At 38.6% G+C, this 18,524-nt stretch overlaps 1 long non-coding RNA gene across 1 annotated transcript in view; it reads left to right on the plus strand.

The window, feature by feature from the left end:
* The first annotated feature begins 5,615 nt into the window (after positions 1-5,615).
* The window catches only part of LOC141277896 (uncharacterized), a 53,627-nt gene continuing 40,718 nt past the window's right edge, over positions 5,616-18,524 (plus strand). Inside the window, exons 1-2 of the long non-coding RNA XR_012329769.1 lie at positions 5,616-6,277; positions 8,210-8,347. This is a non-coding gene — a long non-coding RNA (uncharacterized lncRNA). The remainder of the gene's footprint in view (positions 6,278-8,209; positions 8,348-18,524) is intronic.

Genomic DNA, 18,524 nt, shown 5'->3' on the forward strand with positions numbered 1-18,524 from the left:
TTTTGGAGACTTCCTTAAAAACATGAATACAATTCTGGAACTTTAGTTGTTTTTTTTTCTTTTGAGTCTTATATCATGTAACTTTTCTGATATTGACAAACTTAAATAATATAGGAGAAACTGGGTTGAATCCCATCTCTGAAGGGCTTATGGATGTGAAAGAACCTTTATATCAAAAAAATTTTGGTGCAAGAGTTTACTTCTGGTAACACTGATCCATTTAACATGGTGGTCTGAAACGCTAATAAAATTTACATTAGTAGTACAAATGATAATTATCCGGACCCTGAGGGCATGGAGGTGGTGGAGAAAACAATGACATTTCTTTCTATTTTATCTTTGACCGGATCCAGGTAAACAGATATAATTTTTATTCAAGAGGTGACAGCACTTGATTTTCCTTTTTTTTCTGGTATGTGTCTTGCTTGCTCTTAGAAGCACATGTTCTTATATAGCTTTAATCTTACAGTTTATAATAAGTGTAACAACTTAGAAAGATAAAATAAGAAAAAATTGATACATCAGTGTGCTGTCTATTGAAATAATATCACATCATTAATATGAACTCCTGGGGTGCTTTTTCAAAACAGAATCCAGTAGGGTTCAGTTTGAAAAATCCTAGTCTAGAATGTGTTGAAAATACACCGTTAAGTGAAATAAAGCAGGATATAGAACTATATGATATGAATCCAATTATATTGTTATATATGAATAGAAAAAAGACTAGAAGGAATTTCATCAAAATGTTGCCTATAGTTGTGTTTGAATTGGGTTAACTAGCAGTAATTTTTATTTTCTTTTTTTATAATCTGAATTTTATGCTGAGAAAAAATTATCTTGACTTAGCACTTAGCACTTATTATGTATTCTTTTCTGCTGTTCTTTATTTTCTGTATTTTGTGTTTCCTCCTTATACGGATCAAAATGACCAAAGAGCAAGGACCAGATCTTCGTTATCTCTTTTTTCTCACACAGATGCTGTACCATTAGGAGCATATGCTGTCAAAATATGTTGTAGCTGATTCAAAGATTGACTTATTGTCCTTACTTTTGGTTGGATGCTCTAATCTCAGTGCCCCAGAGCTGTCCTTCTGATTGAGAATTGTGGTTTTGAATGGGATGAGGGGGAGGAAAGAGGAAGGGAGTTTGTCATTGGAGGGCCACAAAATTGGCATTAACTGTAGAATTCTAGATGATGCCAGCTTTGCCTATCTTTGGAACAATGTCCATTTTTGCCCCAGGCTGATCCAGCCTGTCGTCCATGACATGAGGTCATCTCCGTGGTATTTACTTATTGAGATACCAAACTATCTGAGCATTTCTTTTTACTGGTTATGGGTAAAGTAAGTTACTGTAGAAGAGCGTGTGCAGCAGTGGAGAAGATGAACTTTGGATCAGGCAGCCCTGGGGAATTACAGCTCAGTTATTTCCTACCTGTGTGGACAGGTAGCCTACAGCCTCTTTGAGCCTCACTTCCTTGTGCATAAAGTATGGAATGACAAATACAAGAGTCCTCACAGGTCGTGAGGGTTAGATGAGCTAAAAGCTAAAAGCTTGGTGCAGCACAATGTCTGGACTTTGATGCATGAATTGAGCTTCGAAAGAGTTTACTTTGAATGTGCAGAGTGATAGGAAATGTATCTATGACCACAGAAATGACCACAGAATGAAATTATCCTCATCTTTTTCCAGAAATTGTTTTTCATTCATAAATTCGATAAATATTTATTTAGTACCAGTTGTTCTGGTTGCTACTTTTTTCTTTATTTTTAATTTAATTTAATTTTTTTGTTGAAGTATAGTTGATTTATGGTGTTGTGTTTCAGGTATACAGTAAAGTGATGCAGTTATACATATATCCACTCTTTTTTAGATTCTTTTCCCATATAGGTTATCACAGATTATTGAGTAAAGTTCCCTGTGCTCTACAGTAGGTCCTTGTTGTTTATCTATTTTATACATAGTAGTGTGTGTATGTTAATCCCAACCTCCTAATTTAATCCCTGTTCTGTTTACTATTGATGCATAACAGTGACCCCAAAACTTGGTGGCTTAAAACAACCATTTTATTTTGCTCACAGTTTGGAGGGTCAGGAATTTAGCTTGTCTAGGCAGATGCTCGGGATCTCTCCTGTGGTTGCAGGCAAATATCCACAGGACAGAAGGCTCGGCAGGGTTAGGACCACACTGGCCAACGACTCACGTGGCTGCCAGTTGAAGCTGGCAACCGGCGCGCCACCTGGTGGCAGCTTCCCAGTAGATGGACTCCATACGTGATGGGCCATTTCCCAGCGTGAGCATCTTAAGAGAACCAGGTGGAAACTGCACAACTTTTTTTGTGACTTAGCTGCAGCACGTCTGCTGTACTCTGAAGGTTGGATCTGTAAAGCCAGCTCAGCTTCCAGGCCTTCCTCAAAATGGAAGGAATGGCAAACATTTTAGGGGCCGTATTTGAAAACTGTCACAGCGACTAAGAGTCAGGTCCTATATGAAGTGTCAGGGCTGTAAGGGCTTTTTAAGGGCTTTTTGTGAGAACTATCTGTCCATGTCTTTTTACCTATTTTCTATTAGGGTCTCTTTCTATTTTGCCTTTACATGAGGGATATTAGCCCTTTATCTGTGACATATAATGCAAGTATTTTCTCCCAGTTTTGTATCTTTTTGGCTTTGTTATTAGTGGGGTTTCTGCCATGTAAAAGTCTTACTTTAAATTTTTATAAAGTCAACTTTACCAATCTTTCCTTTTGTTGCACCTGGATTTTGAGTCACAGAAAACCTTTCCTTACACCCAGGTTACAGAAGAATCCACCCATATTTTCTTAAGGATGGATACGGCATTGTATTGGTGGGAGTTCTCCAGAGAAACAGAACCAGTGGGATATATATGGCTTATTATGAGGAATTGACTCCTGTGATTATGGAGGCTGAGAAGTTCCACGATTCGTCATCTGCAAGCTGGGGACCCAGGAGGCCAGCGTTCTAGTTCAGTCCAAGTCTGAAGGCCTGAGAACCAGGGGAGCCGATGGTGTGAGTCCCAGTCTGAGAGCAGAAGAGCAATGTCTCAGCTCAAACAGTCAGGCAGAGAAGGGGCGAATTCTCCCTTCCTCTGACTTTTATTCTATTCGTGCCCTCAATGGATTGGATGAGACCCACTCACATCGGGGAGGGCACTCTGCTCTCCTGACTGCACTGATTCAAATGCTAATCTCATCCAGAGACACCCTCGCAGACACAGCCATAAATAATGTTGAGGCAAAGATCTGAGCACCCCATGATCTTGTCAAGTTCGCACATAAACTTATCCATCACAGCCATTCTTCACAGGCAACACACACGGGTCAGCTACAGATACACAACCACAATGCCTTAAGGTGAAAGTACTTACAAAATACACAGAAATAATATTGCTAATTTGAGGGGACGCAGAAAGTTCGAAGCAGGTGACAAAGCGCTTACAGATCTCAGCGATGATAATCGCCTTTGCATTGCTTACATTTGTTCGTGGAACAGCAAGAACCATCCTTGAACAGAAACATATTTTGTATTCAGTCAGTTATGACTGATATAACGTACACCTGTGGTGAGTTTACATCTAGGCCTAGAGTTCAGTGTGTTTTACTGATTTTTCAGCTTCTAGTAACAGGATGCTTGCCTAAGTGGCCCGGAAGACACGCTGTCTCACATCGCCAGGATCTGGAAAGGGGGCGGCTGCCGAACTGATTGATGCCCTGACTCCGTGAAGCCATCAAAACCCGGGTCCTTTCCGCCTCCCTTGCTCTGTCAGCCTCCGTGGTGGTTAGTCCCCCTCCTGGTTCCAGAGTAGTCATAGATCAAAGCTCATGTTTTCATATACCAATATCGAGAGGCAGAAGGAGGGACATTCCTCTCCCTGTGTCTCTGCAAAAGCCAAGAAGGCTTTCCAGGAAGGGACTTTCTCGTACTCCTCAAGGGTCAGAACTGGGTGACAGGCCATGTCATCTGCGCCCTGGCCTGGCCAAGGAGGGACGTTTGAGCAGAACTGGGGCTTTGCCAGCGAGAGAAGGGGTAGGGGAGTAGGCCTGGGTAGGTGACCGGGGGTGTCTGCTGGAACCTGAGGCCTGTCGTAGCTGACATAAGAGACCAGCGTCTCTTTAAGACTAAGGCCTGCTGCCCAAGGTCAGATACTGATAGCCTGGTCATCTCCGGAGAAGACGCTTATGCCCTTTGTGTGTTAATTATCAGCCAAGCTGGAGCCCTCTCTCCTCCTTCTCCCAAAGCCTCAGGCAGGTGGGATCCGTCAATAAGGTTCCGGTTGTTGATTTCACGAACAGTGTATTTTGCGTGAGCATATAGTGTGTTCTGTATTCAGAAATCCAGTTGCCTTCAGGGCCTGTCGGCCAGGCTGGGGAACCACTCAGTCTGGCAGGGCGAGCTGGGTGGTTTGTACTGTTTTGCTCATGTCCTGGTCTCACCACAAACTCCCTCCAGGGTAATTACTAAGGTGGAGGAACACCTTACTAAACAGCTGGGAAGCATGACTATTAAGGAGCTGCCAGAGATGAAAATTTATTTCTCACCTGTGTGGTTTCCAGAGCCTCGTGGGACTGAGGCATGAGTGGCTTCCAGTAACCTGTGGAGAGCACAGAATCCAGGGGGCCAGATGGTGTTCCGGGCTGTGGTTGTGCTGACTCCCTGCCTCTAGGGCTCCAAAGAAACCAGCTTCTAGAGGATTACACCCCCATCAAAGTACGAGTTTACTTGTTCTTTGCCTTTTCTATAGCATTGTGTGTCTTTACTCACTTGCAGTACATTAGTCTTCTCTTGACATCACCCCCAGTTGTCAGGAAGACCCTTGTGGCATAATGATGGAGCACACTTCTGGTAAGGATCTTGATAGTTGCCTTTCTGCTGTAGATGCTGGTTCAAGAGGTTCCTTACTCACCAAATCCTAGCTACAAGCCTTTGTGTGGGAAGTGGTTCCTGACCTGCTGTGACAGGCTTCTCTATGGGAAGAAGTGGCCCAGATTCACCGAGGTGACTTTTTACATCACACTTTAGCCCTCACCCCGATTCACAAGTCTCTGCCTCGGCAACTGTCACTCTGGGGAAAGAGTCTTTTCTTCAGATATGTTGGCTTTGTCGTGTTCTGCTCCTTTGGGGGCTAAAAAGGAAAGATTTCTATTTTTACCTGTTAGTCTATTATGCTGTTGATTATTAAATCATTATGTTTCCAGTGGGATCCACGTGGTCTCTGAATTCCTATTTCAAAAAATGTCTGTCTCCACTGTAGCACTTCATTTTGTGATGTCTCGTCCTCCAGTCTCAAAATAAGTAGAACAGAAAGATTCACTTTATGTTGTATCTGTCAAAAATCTGAAAGGATTCATTTTCAATTAGGATTCTATTGGAGTTCGGTTGCCTTTGCTAATAAAAGACCAAGGTTTCTGCTGGAAGGTAATTCATTGAGATTACACATCTTAATTTTTTTGATTAGAGTAAAAAAATGTAGGTATCACTAAGCAGAGTGAATCCCAACCTATAATTCATAATTGTAGAATGATGAATGTGAGCCTTGTTCCTAGATCCCCCAAGTGAGCCATAGAAACTGTGCTTAGAAAACAGAGTTTGAATTCTATGCTAATAGTTACTACAGGGAATAGTCCCTTTGCTTAAGAATAGAAGTGACCAGAATAAGGATGGAAAGTAGTTTGATCTATGGTACATTGGTGATGTATCGGAGGGTAGTGAGAGGAGCCTGGATGGGCAGGGTCAGAGTAGAATAATAATGTTAACTACTATTTTTAGCATGCCTTTGATGTGTGAGGCTCTGGGCTTGACCTTTTTCATCATTTGGGACGTTTTGGCAACCAGCAGCAGTTAACCTTACAAAGACTGGCTTGTGCAAGATGGAAATTTGTTATCTCCCGCAGCAAGAAGTACAGAAGTAGGGTAGATTCCCAGGTTGGTTGGTACAGATTGTCAAAAATATTATCAAGGGTTCAGGTGCTGTTTCTTGGTCCTGCGTCCCTGAGGGTGTTGGCAGTGGTGACCTCAGAGTGAGAAGATGGCTTCATATCCAGAGACGACATCCCAATGAGGTACAACAAACAAACAAACAGCGGGGCTATTTCATTCCTTTTCTCTTTGTTAGGAGAAGGACACACTTCCAGAAGTCTCCTGGAAGACTTCACTGGTTGTATTGGGCTGAATCTCCACTCTTAAACCATTGAGAAAAGGAATGGGATTACCACACTTGGCTTAAAGAAATCAGGATACCCTATCTCCTGGAGCTCAGAAGGTAACTGGCTGGGTGGAGGAGGGTGAAAGCTGAATACAATTAGGGTTTATAGGAAAGAAAGAAGGAAAGTGGAGATGGATGTTGGCACGGCAACCAAAACTCTGCTACATGACTGTATCCATCTCTATCTTTCTCACGTCTAAGCCTCATGGAAAATCTGCAGGATAGACATTAATACTAAAAGTCATGTTTTCCAGACGGGGCTCATTTCAGTATCGTGTATTCTATTACAGAGTTTTTAAACAGTGGTATTCTTTCTTCCAAGTGAATCTTGCACCAAACTACAACATATAAACAGATAAAAAAAAAAGTATATATATATATATGTTCAAATGATGAAATGGACAAGAAACTCAATTTTAAAACTCCAATAAAGCTTTTGAACACAAACGTTTGAAAGTATCAGTTATGGATGACATTTGTGGCATCGTGTGCGCACCTAAGTTCAGAAAAAGACCAGTGCTGACCTACACCTTTCCTAACCAATGTCTCAGAAGAAGGTTAGATGCACACACAGAGATGAGAAAAGCAGCTTCCTTCAGCACGCTGCCCGTCAACGCTGATCTCACAGCACAATTGCTGTGTTGAGGGCTTTCATTGCATTACAATTGTATAACATCATAATTTGGGGGACTGTCTTTTCTGATATTTGCTTCTTTGTGAAGCGTCTCCATCGGCACAGTGCCCCTGGCTGTTCCCCACCTGCGCGCTTCCTCCTACTTACTTAGCTGTGATTTCGGAGGCCGTGGGTGTGCACTGCCCAGCCATCCCTCTCTCCTCCGCTCTGTTACCCCTCTGGCCAGAGCTCTGTGCCTGCAGAGAGAGCCCTGCTTCTCCCTGGGACAGCCAGTGACCCCCGGGATGAGTCTGCTCAGTGCCAGCATTCAGTATTAGGAAACAGCCCATAAATAAAAGCATTTTCTAATATCACCTTTATTGGTTATAAGGATGTATTTTATCCTCCATTGGCTGCCCCATACCTTAGTTTTCAATTTTTTTGTAATCCAGGGAGTAATATAGTTTCTGTTTATCCCCCCACCTACAACCCTTGTCATAGTACTTTGATTTGCTTTCTTTTTTTTAATGTTTTTACTTTTTAGATTTTTAAATTTTATTTATTTTTTAAATTGAAGTATAGGTGATTTACAATGTTATGTTAGTTTTTGGTATACAGATTCACTTATACATATATATACTCTTTTCCATATAGGTTATTACAAGAGATTGCATATAGTTCCCTGTGCCCTACAGTAGGGCCTAGTTGCTTATCTATTTTACATTTAATAAAACTCTGAACTCCTAATTTATCCCTCCCCTCTTTCCCCTGTACTTTGATATGCTTTCTTTTATAAAACAAAAACATTGTGTTATGCAATATTTCAAACGTATAGAAAATACAGAAAATGCAGCAAATATACAAGCCATATTTAATGTGTTATATTTTGACGTGATTGTTTCAGATCTCTTTTCTTTAAATAAATAAAACTTTACAAATATGGCTAAAATTCCACATCTCATCCCTCTTTCTTCCTAGAAGTAAACACTGTCCTAAAGAAGCTATGACTTGAACCCTTGGATGGTTTTGCACCAATAGTATATATAGTAGTATTGCTTTGAATGATTTTTAAATATTTTACAAATGGTATTGTATCTGTCCTTTTATAAGTAGCTTTATAAACTTAACATCATATTGCTAACTATGATCTGCTTAGTTTTTGAGCTGATCATGTATCCATCGTATGAACGAGGCACTTTATTATTTACTGCACTAGAGACCAGGGTTTGGTGATTTTCACTAGCGTACTTAATGCTGTAGTGAACATCTTTGTGTATGTCCCCTTGTGCATGTGTCCAGGAGTTTCTCTAAAGAAGATACCTAAATTTGTAAAGTATAAATGGAACGGCTGAAGGGTAGATTCTGCTTAATTTCAGATTGACGAGGAATTGCCAATGCTCTTCATGGTGGGTGAGCCAAGTCACACGCCACAGAAAGCGTACAGGAGTTTCTGACTCTCACAGCCTCACCAACCCCTGGGAGATGAGTCTCTACCAGTCACATGAGTTTACAAAGTGAGCTCATTGTTTTAATCTGCATTTCTGATTACTAATGGGATTAAATGCATTTTTACATGTTTTTTTTTTACCATTTGGGCTACCATTTCTGCAAGTTACCTCTTCTTATTCTTTGTCCTTGTTTTATTTTCTCCTGCACTGATTTGTCTTTTTGTTTTGAATTGGGGAAGTCCTAAAAATATCTTGGATATTCATTTTCTGTGCTTTCAAGAGGTTTTCTCTGCTGAGTGTGTGGTTTATCTTTTTGTTTTGTCTACTGTATCTTTGGTAATAGATTGTGTGGTCATAATGTATAGCTATATATAATAGATATAATAGAGTCTTAAAACTTTTAATCTGTTCAAATTTGTCAATATTTTTTAATGTTTGTTTACATCTTGTTTCAGAATTCCTCCTTTAACATGTTATCCAGTTATGCTATATTTTCTGAGGCTTTTCTTGTCGTATTTAAGTTTTAATCCATATAGTATTTATTTTTGTGATTTGTGTGAAGTAGGTTTCTAATTTTATTTCTTCACATATGCACTGCCAGTTAAGATGGTAGAGTGATTAATAGTCCATTCTTTCTCTTCTTTTTAATGTTCATAGGTTTGTTACTAGTTCTATCCAGCTACACTGATCTACTTTCTATCTCTGCATTAATAACGCATATTTTAATATTTAATTGCTATGGTTTTACAAGCCTTAACTTCTTGTAGGTGAAGACACCTTGATATGCGTTTTCAAAATTGTCTTTCATATCCATTTCCCTCCAAGAAGTTCAGGACCACTTTGTTGAAAGTTCTGTGAAAACTCTGTTGCATCTATGGTTTTGTTTCTTCACCATTCCTAATTCGTACCATTTGAATAGTTTTCTTAAATAATTTTGCCAGAAGTTTGTCCTTTTTTTAGTCTTTTCAAAAATTTGTTTTTGGTTTTGTTGAATCTTTCTAATTTGTGTTATAATTTCTTTTTTGAACCAGGAAGTATTCAGAATTGGTTTTTTAATTCTCATTTTTATCACATTTTGGTCAGAAAACATGTTCTGTAAGATGTAGATTTTTTTTTTTTTTGACACTTGTTTAGTGGCTCATTCTACTGTCAATTTTTGTAAATGTGCCATGCGTGCTTGGAAAGAATATGGTTTCTTTGTTGTCTTCAGGGTTCTATAAATGACCATTTAATCAGTTACTGAGAAATCTAAAATCCCCTACTAAAATTGTGAATTTCTAGGTTCTTTCCAGTAAATCCATTTTGTTTGTTTGTTTGTTTGTTTTGAAACTATGTTCCTAGGGGCATAAAGGTTCAAAATTGTTATTATTTTTCTGGAAAGGATTGTTCCTTTCATTATTAGACAATAAGCCTCTGTGTCCCTAATTCTCTCTCCCTCCCTCTTAAAGTTGATTTTACTGATGATGATATGTTTATATGAGGCTTTGCTGCTGTTAGTGTTAGTATTTTTCAGATATTTCCTCCCCCTCAATTCTTTTACTTTCAATTTGTCTGTGTCACTATGCTTTAGGTGAGCCTCTCATTAACAACATATAACTAGAAATTCAATATACAATCTGTAAGTCTCTGTATTTTATTTGGGAAGTCGAGTTTCTTTACATTTTTTATGATTACCATTATACTGTATTTCATCAAATCTAAGTTGCCATTTATTATAAGGTGCAACACCATTTTAGTTATCATTAAGAAACAGAAAAAATATTGCAATTAAACAGTGACAATGCTTATTTGGAACTTATTAAAGAGGTATTTTAGAATTAATTATAAATACTTAAAAATCATGTATTAATCTTATGCATAAATATAAATGAAATAAATCAATTGTTATTTCTAAAAATTGTCACATTCAGTGTCTAACTCTTCTCAATTAGTTTTTGACTCAGAGTCACCAATGTTTGTGCTTTTCCAGACCCTATCACCCTCCATGCTATCAAAAGCAGCAATTCTCAAAAGAACTAAAAGCCATTAGAATTGGCTGTTAAGCTGGCTTTGCAATTATGTAGAACAAACCTCTTTTGGAGTCTAGCTTTGGGAATGTTGTTAAACCTGTTTTATTCGTCACCTTCTCACTCCTTCCTCACGACTGTTTGGATCTTAAGAGTTAAAGTACTGCTCCACCATTGTTTTTAGGATTTTGTTCTGAGATGCTGACATCCATTCTGCAAGTTTTGCTGCTGGCTCTTTTGATGTTCATGTGTGTAGTCATTGGCGTCCACGTCACAGGTCCTGCATGGCCAACGGGGATTTTAAAACACCATCAGTTGAAATATGCATTCTGATTTCAAAGATGTTAAAATGTGAACACATGTGCACCTTAGAAATGATGAAACATTTTATAGTTTATTTACATAAAGATATAAGAGTTATTTTTATGCTTTATTCTGCTTTCTCTTTGACATACCTTTTTTTTCTGGAGTATTTTTAGCTCCTTTCCTGTCTTCTATTGGATCAAGTTTTCTTTAGTTTTCTTCTTTTTTTAATTAAAAAAATTTTTTTATTGGAGTATAGTTGCTTTACAATGTTGTGTTAGCTTCTGCTGTACAGCAAAGTGAATCAGCTATACGTATACATATATCCCCTCGTTTTTAGGTTTCCTTCCCATTTAGGTCACCACAGAGCATTGAGTAGAGTTCCTTATGCTATACAGTAGGTTCTCATTAGTTATCTATTTTATACATAATAGTGTGTATATGTCAGTTCCAATCTCCCAATTCATCCCACCCCACCTTTTCCCCCTTGGTGTCCATACATTTGATCTCTACATCTACGTCTCTATATCTGCTTTGCAGATAGGTTCATCTGTACCATTTTTCTAGATTCCACATATATGTGTTAATATACGCTATTTGTTTTTCTGATTTGCTTTACTCTGTGTGACAGTCTCTAGTTCCATCCATGTCTTTTTTTTTTTTTCTTTTAAGTAAACTTTACATTTTTAGCATTGATATTTGCCTTGGTAAAGTTAATCAATATCTCTATTCAGCTCTTTAATAATTCACTAAATTGATTGCTTTGTGTCTACTTCCTCCTCATTTAATGTGTTATAGTTCTCTAGTATTATAGTTCCAACTTGTTTTGAACTGGCCAAGTTGGTGGTATTCATTACTAGTGTTGTGATTTTTATGATCAATACTCACTCAGATTTACACCTTGAAGAGTACCTTTGCTCTTTATATCTGCTTCTTCAAAATGTATTGCTTCTTCCTTGTGAATACAGTTTCCTTCTTCCTGAGATACATCTTTTAGTTTGAAAATGTCTGTATTCTGCCTTCGCTCTTAAATGATAGCTTAAATGAATGTAGAATTTTGGGGGAGAGGGATATGTGATTTCTAGCACCAGGTGTGTAGTGTAAATGTGGTTCTAGTCCCTCCCACGCCCTCATTTTGCAAAACAAGCTCATTATTGCTGTCTCCTGTTCAGGTCAGCAGGCAGGGCTTTCTCAGTCCCTTTCACTGAGATGGAAGCCTTTCCATGGCTCTGGCTTAATTCCACATGTCAGTCCCACTAGACACGTGGAGTCAACCCACTTCCTGCCCTTCCAGCCTGCTCACCCCTCCAGCTTTCAGGCCCCTCTTTATTGTTTGCTGTTAGGAATTTCTCTTTCTATCTTCTGAGTTCAGGTCTGCATTACATTTTTATCTTGCATTTCTAGGTGTACCGTGGCAGGAATGTTTTACATTGGCCCTATCTGACTTTCCATGGACCCTATGAGAATACTGCATTTTTCTTTATACAATGTATTTTTAAAATATTAAAAATAGTTAAGATTATATTAAAAGGAAATTCAAGTGTTCAGTTCAACTTCTGGTTCCATGGAACCTTGGCTTTCTACAAAATATGGTCTTTTAATGACTGCCGTATTGTATGATTTTGAAATCCATGGTTAAGTGACTGTTTGGGCATGAGATCCCAGACCTGGAGTGGAGAAAACAGACTTCAGGCAGGACGTCACCCCTTAAGGTTTACCAGCCTACGGCAGACACACACCTGAGGTATCAGAAATTTGCTCCCCATGCAGGCTCTGAGTTGTCACTCCCAGAGCAGCCAATGCACTTCTCCAGGCTATGATTTGTAGCTTCTGAGAGGCTAGATTAGAAAAAAAGTGGTCTAAAGGACAGAGCAGTTAATTATTAGGCAGAAAAAAAATGTTTTTGTATGCTTATTAGCTAGTTGACTTTCTTTTTCTTTCATGTAAAAGGAAATGACCTCCTTATTTTTCTATGATGTGATATCAAGGAAATGAAAACTGTCCTAGCCCACTGGAGGAGTATGAAATGGTGTAGCCAACTGGATACCGTCTCTTTCAGTCAGTTAGCTTTTGGTGTGTAACAAACAGTTGCAAAACTTAGTGCTTTAGAAACAACACACATGCTCCACGTGAGCTCTCATCCTCCATGAGGCTTGCCCAGGCTTCTTCCGACAGTGATGTCCGCCTTCCAAATAGCAACAGAAAAAAAGGGAAGCTCACTGCGCAAGCCCTTGTCAAGGCCCTGCTGGCATTATGTTGGTTAAAGTCCCGTGGCCCAAAGCAAATCGTATGATTTGCTTTGAGGAGATGAAAGTCACATTGCAAAAGAGCGTACGTGTAGGGATGGAGATAACCTTTAGGCCATTGTTGTAAACTGCCATTCTATAAAATAAACACACTCTTTTTGGTGTCTGTATGTTAGCCATCTACAAGGGTGTTTATCTCACTGTCTCTTTGTATGATAGAAAAACACTGGGAACTACTGAAATGCACATTGGCTGGGGAGTGATAACAAAAGCATCTGTGCTATTGAATACCATAACGCAGTTGAAGAGCATGTGATAGATTCGGGAGTACGGTCCTAAAAAGACATATCTTTAAATGAAAAAAGCCAGTGGCTGAACCATACAGACCTCACACCTCCCACCATACGCAAAAACTAAATTCCTGCAGATACCTTATGTCACGTCATGCATGCGTGTGACAAAATGTCAAGAAGTACACCCTCTAGATGGAGAATAGCAGTTACTGCTATGGAGGGAGTGAGCTTGAGTGGCGGTCAGGGGGAATTTTATTTATTTTGGAGGGGTATCCCTTGAATTTTTTACCAAATGAATGCCTTCACATGCTGCTTATTGAACAATGAATAAAATTTGAATTTGAACCTAAAGAAAGGAATAACAGTATGATTCTCACCAGCTGGGCTTCAGTCTCATCATTCAAGCAACCGTGGACATGGCGGTGCTCCTGGGCCCTGAGACTCTCTTCTCCTTTCCTCCTTCTCTCAGTCATACTTGCTGCTTGGTGGGAGTGTTTCAAACTTAGTAAACCAGATACAAGTCAGGGCAAGATTCTGGAACTTACCCTCTTCAAAATACACCATTCAGCCTAGTCATCATGGTGCCCAAAGTGACAGCCAGCATAACTCCTATTGTGTAGTTTTGGGGTCCTGGCTTCAAATGCCAGGCAAAATGTTATAGTATCATTTTTTCCTAAATGATTTCAACATCATCTGAAATAAGTTGATCACTAATTTTTTGTGAAACATTAGTGTCTAGTGAATTATAATTTTAAGGCTGACACAAGCAGAGATTTAATTGTTGACATATCCTGTTCATTCCAGTCAAAACCTTTATCTTCTAGAATTTCTGATGTTTCCACAGTGTAGTGTATAGTTAGTCCACTGTCCGCAGGGACTGACTATTTATTATTCTCTGTCTACACCACCCCTTTGGGGTTCTGTGGGAAACGAGTAATGCCAGACAAAATACCAAAGTTATCTCTTTGGCATGCCCATATAACTTACACAACGCGGGGCGAGGGGTGCTCCATCTTACTGACCAGTTAGAATAGAAACAAATAGAAAATAAGAGTAAAAACTCATAACAGTTATAACTATTAGTTTCAGAAACCACTGCATGTTGGTGACGATAATTATGTAGTATTTTTTAAATTGATTCTTTGTATCTGTGCCTAATGATATATTTATGTTATTGACTTATTATCTTGAAAAGAAAATTTAAAACTACCGTGACAAAACAAAGTTTTTAAGAAAATCCATGTCAACTTTCAGGTTTTAAACTTCTGTGCTCCTTTCCTGTCCTACTCTTTAGTGTCTAGGTATGTACCGTTTTACTGTAGAACTCACACACACACACACACACACACACACACACACACACACACACACTCCATTATTTACTAGAGCTCTGGAGAAGAGCTGTTTCCCATAAGGATAAAGCAGGTGTGCCCTCCTCATTGACAATTATGACTCATGTCATTATTCTACATTTGGAGGGACTGTCTAATCTCTGAGGAAATGTTAACCTCTTCGATTTTTTGGTTTGACATCACAGAACCAATGATACTAATTGGGTGCGGACACACCTATGAATTATGAGACGTAGCATGTAGGTGATTTCCATAAATCTTCTAGAGTAAGGGGTGTGTGTGGGGTTCCTATTTCGATGATAACTCTTAGAGCATCATGTGTCATTTGTAAGTACTGGAGTTCTTATTTGGTGAAATAATATTGCAGCCAATGCCGTTGGTATTTTGCTGTCAATATTTTAAAATTTCTTCCACACTAGATAAAATAATTGGTTAAAAATCAGAAAACTATTAAAACATTTCACAAATTATAAGATGCCTATTATTTATTGGCAGCAACAGAAAGCAAAGCAACTGGTCTGACAAAGAACATTCTGGACAAGCAAAGTCAGGAAAGTGTAATTGGTCAAAATGTTTCTTGTATGTCAATGAAATACTAATATATACATAAAACTTTCCTTATTAATAAATTCATTTATTGTTAAATATTTGGATGTTATAGTGAGAGTTCTGTAAATATTTAACTCTGAAGTCTACTCAATTTGCCTAAAAGTGAATGAGATTAGTTTATAGCCACATTTTTAGTCCAAATAAATGAATGCAGTTTAATGTTTATGTCAACTCCACCACTAAAAGTTTCAGTTAATACTGACATGTTAGTTTCTGGGAGGGTGTTTATTCTGAAGGTCCAAATTTTCATTCAGCAAAGGTGATCCATCTGGTAGAGTTTGGGTGACACTGGTTTCATGTTTAAAGTGTATTTCATCCAATAATATGACGTTAAAAGAGTATAGAGTCGTGCATGTAGGAAATACTGGTTCTGAGGTTCTTCTCCGAACTCCGTTCATTATCTTATATACTGTATTACTGACACACAGCTATCTGTGTGTGATAACTTCCAGCTCTGGAATTCCCCCTCACTTCTGTTTGCCTCCTCCTGGGTTTATTTACGTGTGGGCATTGCTGCTAATTAGCTTTGGGAGGGAGGAGGGAGATTTCTATACATCCTCTTGGTGTGGCCCCATGAAGAGATGGTCCTCATACCTGGAAGAGCTTCAGCTTTCACTCATTACCTTCAGTAAACACAGCCTGTCCTTCTAGTGACCAACTGCTGCTTTCACATCTTCTAGTGAAGAGCTGAGCAATTTGCCAAATTAATTTTCTCCCCTTCAAGGTAGTTCTTGGTGGGTAATGCCTATGTATGTACCCTCTTAACTGGATGACTTCTTAAAAGTATGCTTTACAAGATGGAAAAGTTAACGATGAAAAAGGGCCATCTTTCCTGCCCCTTCATGACTGCTTTTTATAGTTTATTGAAAATTGAGTTCTTGGGGTTACATTGTGGGAATGTTTTCTGAGACCTTTGGCCAGTTTTGAATTCACTGAAAGGCAGATATATTGACTTGTTTACACTTGAGTGTTTTTATCTGGTCACCTGACTGTAAGGAGGAAGACATTAGGTTCTGAAAACATTCTTTCTAGGCGTTTCCAGAGAGAACAGTCCTGCCACCATGTTCTCACTCACAGTGTTTGGGTTCCTTTCTGTCTAGACAGGGTTCTCATGGTTGTAACATCTAGGGGTTCCTATTTAATTCTCCCCTCCCACCCCGCCCCGGCAAAAGCTGTGATGAATTTTCGCTAAGTCAGCACTGACTAGATGAGATTCTGTGTCTACATGAGCTTCCTGGGAAGGTTAACACACGCTGGCTCTTGAAATCTCTTTAGGGCAGTCCCAGGAATTTTACTCAGATTTCCTTCCACATACAACATCAATAAATATGGAAATGAAGGCTGCAGATCTCACTTCTGATGAAACAATATGCTGCCTAAATTCAGTTAATTGTAAGGTACTTAGTGTTGAAAGACAAAGATATGCTAATCTTATTAAAATATGCCTGGTTAAATTTAGCTATAAATTCCATTCAGGGTCTCCTGCTTTATACATTGTTCCAAGTCAGAATGTCTGGAAAGAAACCACCCACTATGCAGGATACAGAATTAGTAATTTGGAAAGGTGAAAAGTTTAATTATGAGTCTATCTTCTGGGGAAAAAGGGAAACAAGGCTGAAATCTTAAAAACATTTTTTTGTTTGTTTAGATTAAACCAACTGAAGGGCACTCTCACATTGTTTACATTTATATTACTCTGACAGTCAGAAAAGCTTTTAACATTTTTTCTGTTTCATTTGAATTGAAGTTGTTTTTAATATATACAAATGAGGGAAAGAGCCTTAACTAGAGTTCAACACTGTTTAGACAGACTTGATCAATTTTTAATTTTCCAGATAATTAAAGAGTAGAGCATATTGAATTGTGGCTAAAGGCTTGGCCACGGATTTAGAGACCAAGGATTTCAATCCTGACTTCTTTGCTCATCGTGTAACTTTGTAGGCATTACGGAGCCTCTCAATAGCCCAGTTTCTTTGTATGTAACCTGGGGTAAAAGAAGTTAATAGCAAGTTTCCTCGCTATCAGAAAGAAGAGTGTTCCCATGAAAGCTTTCGTAAGCTGAAATGGCATAAATTGAGAAGCAATTACCTCAGGACACATCTTGCTAACAAATGCACAAAACAAATGGAGATCAGGCACAGATGCTCACAGACCCAGTTCAGAGCTCTGGCGGCTTAATGCTGAATGTGATTCCCTGGAAGGAGCTTGGCGGTGCTGCCCTTAGCGCCTCTGTAACAGCCCGCTGCAAAACACGTGCTGAACAGTATTTTTACTTTTTGCTTTTTTTCCTAAAAGTAAAAATCCTCCTAGAATTTCTTTCAGTTATCAAAAACCGGTGCTAGTGAGGTTTTTTTTTTTATAAAAGCAAAGTGGCATAAAGTGAACTTCCGAAATGCAAGGGATACCTGTATTTAAAAAGGGCTTTTATTTTAATTTATTCTTGTAAAAGAAATATACACTCATATATAGAGTATAAATATAGAGTATTTACAAACATTCACATATAACATTTATGAAATTTGGATAAACACAAATATATATTTACACAAACACAGACACACACACACACACACACACACACACACACACACGCATGCACCACTACCATCCATAATCCAACCACTCAGATATAACCTCTATTCCATTTTGGCTATATTCCAGCCTCTTAGCCGTTCATCCTATGCATGAATTAACAAATATTAGATTTTTTATAACCTATTTTTTATAAGCTTCTGTATCCAAGTGCTATGTAATTACTACGTTTGAGCATGTTCTGAAAGCAGTATATTTTTACTTCCTCCCCCTACATTTTATGTTTTTGATGTCATATTTTACAACTCTTTATTTTGTGCATCCCTTAACTAATTATTGTATATATAGATGATTTTATTACTTTTGTCTTTTAACCTTCATACTGACTAGAGAGATGTTTGATCTACTACCTTTACTGTATGTTTGCCTTTAGCAGTGAGATTTTTCTTGCATAAGTTTTATATTTATATTTATGGCTTTTTCTGTTTAAAGAAGTCCCTTTAACATTTCTTGTAGGGTCAGTTTACTGGTGTTGAACTCCTTTACCTTTTGCTTGTCTCGGAACTCTTCGTCTCTCCTTCAATCCTGAATGGTGATCTGGGCAGATAGAATATTCTTGAAGTCTCCACGTTACTTTGAAGTCTCTCTCTTTATCTTTGACTTTTGACAGTTTAATTATAATGTGTCTTGGTGTGGGTCTTTAGGACTCATCTTGTTTGGGACTCTCTGTGCTTCCTGGACCTGTGTATCTCATTCATTGCATTGGGGAAGTTTTCAGCCAATATTTCCTTGTGTACATTTCTACCGTTTTCTCTCTCTCCTCTGGGACCCGTATAATGAAAATGTCAATATGTCTGATGTTGTTTCAGATGTCCTTTAAACTATCATATTTTTCCATTTGC

This window comes from Tursiops truncatus, chromosome 2 (assembly GCF_011762595.2).
Source record: "Tursiops truncatus isolate mTurTru1 chromosome 2, mTurTru1.mat.Y, whole genome shotgun sequence".
In the NCBI taxonomy this organism is placed as follows: Eukaryota; Metazoa; Chordata; class Mammalia; order Artiodactyla; family Delphinidae; genus Tursiops; species Tursiops truncatus.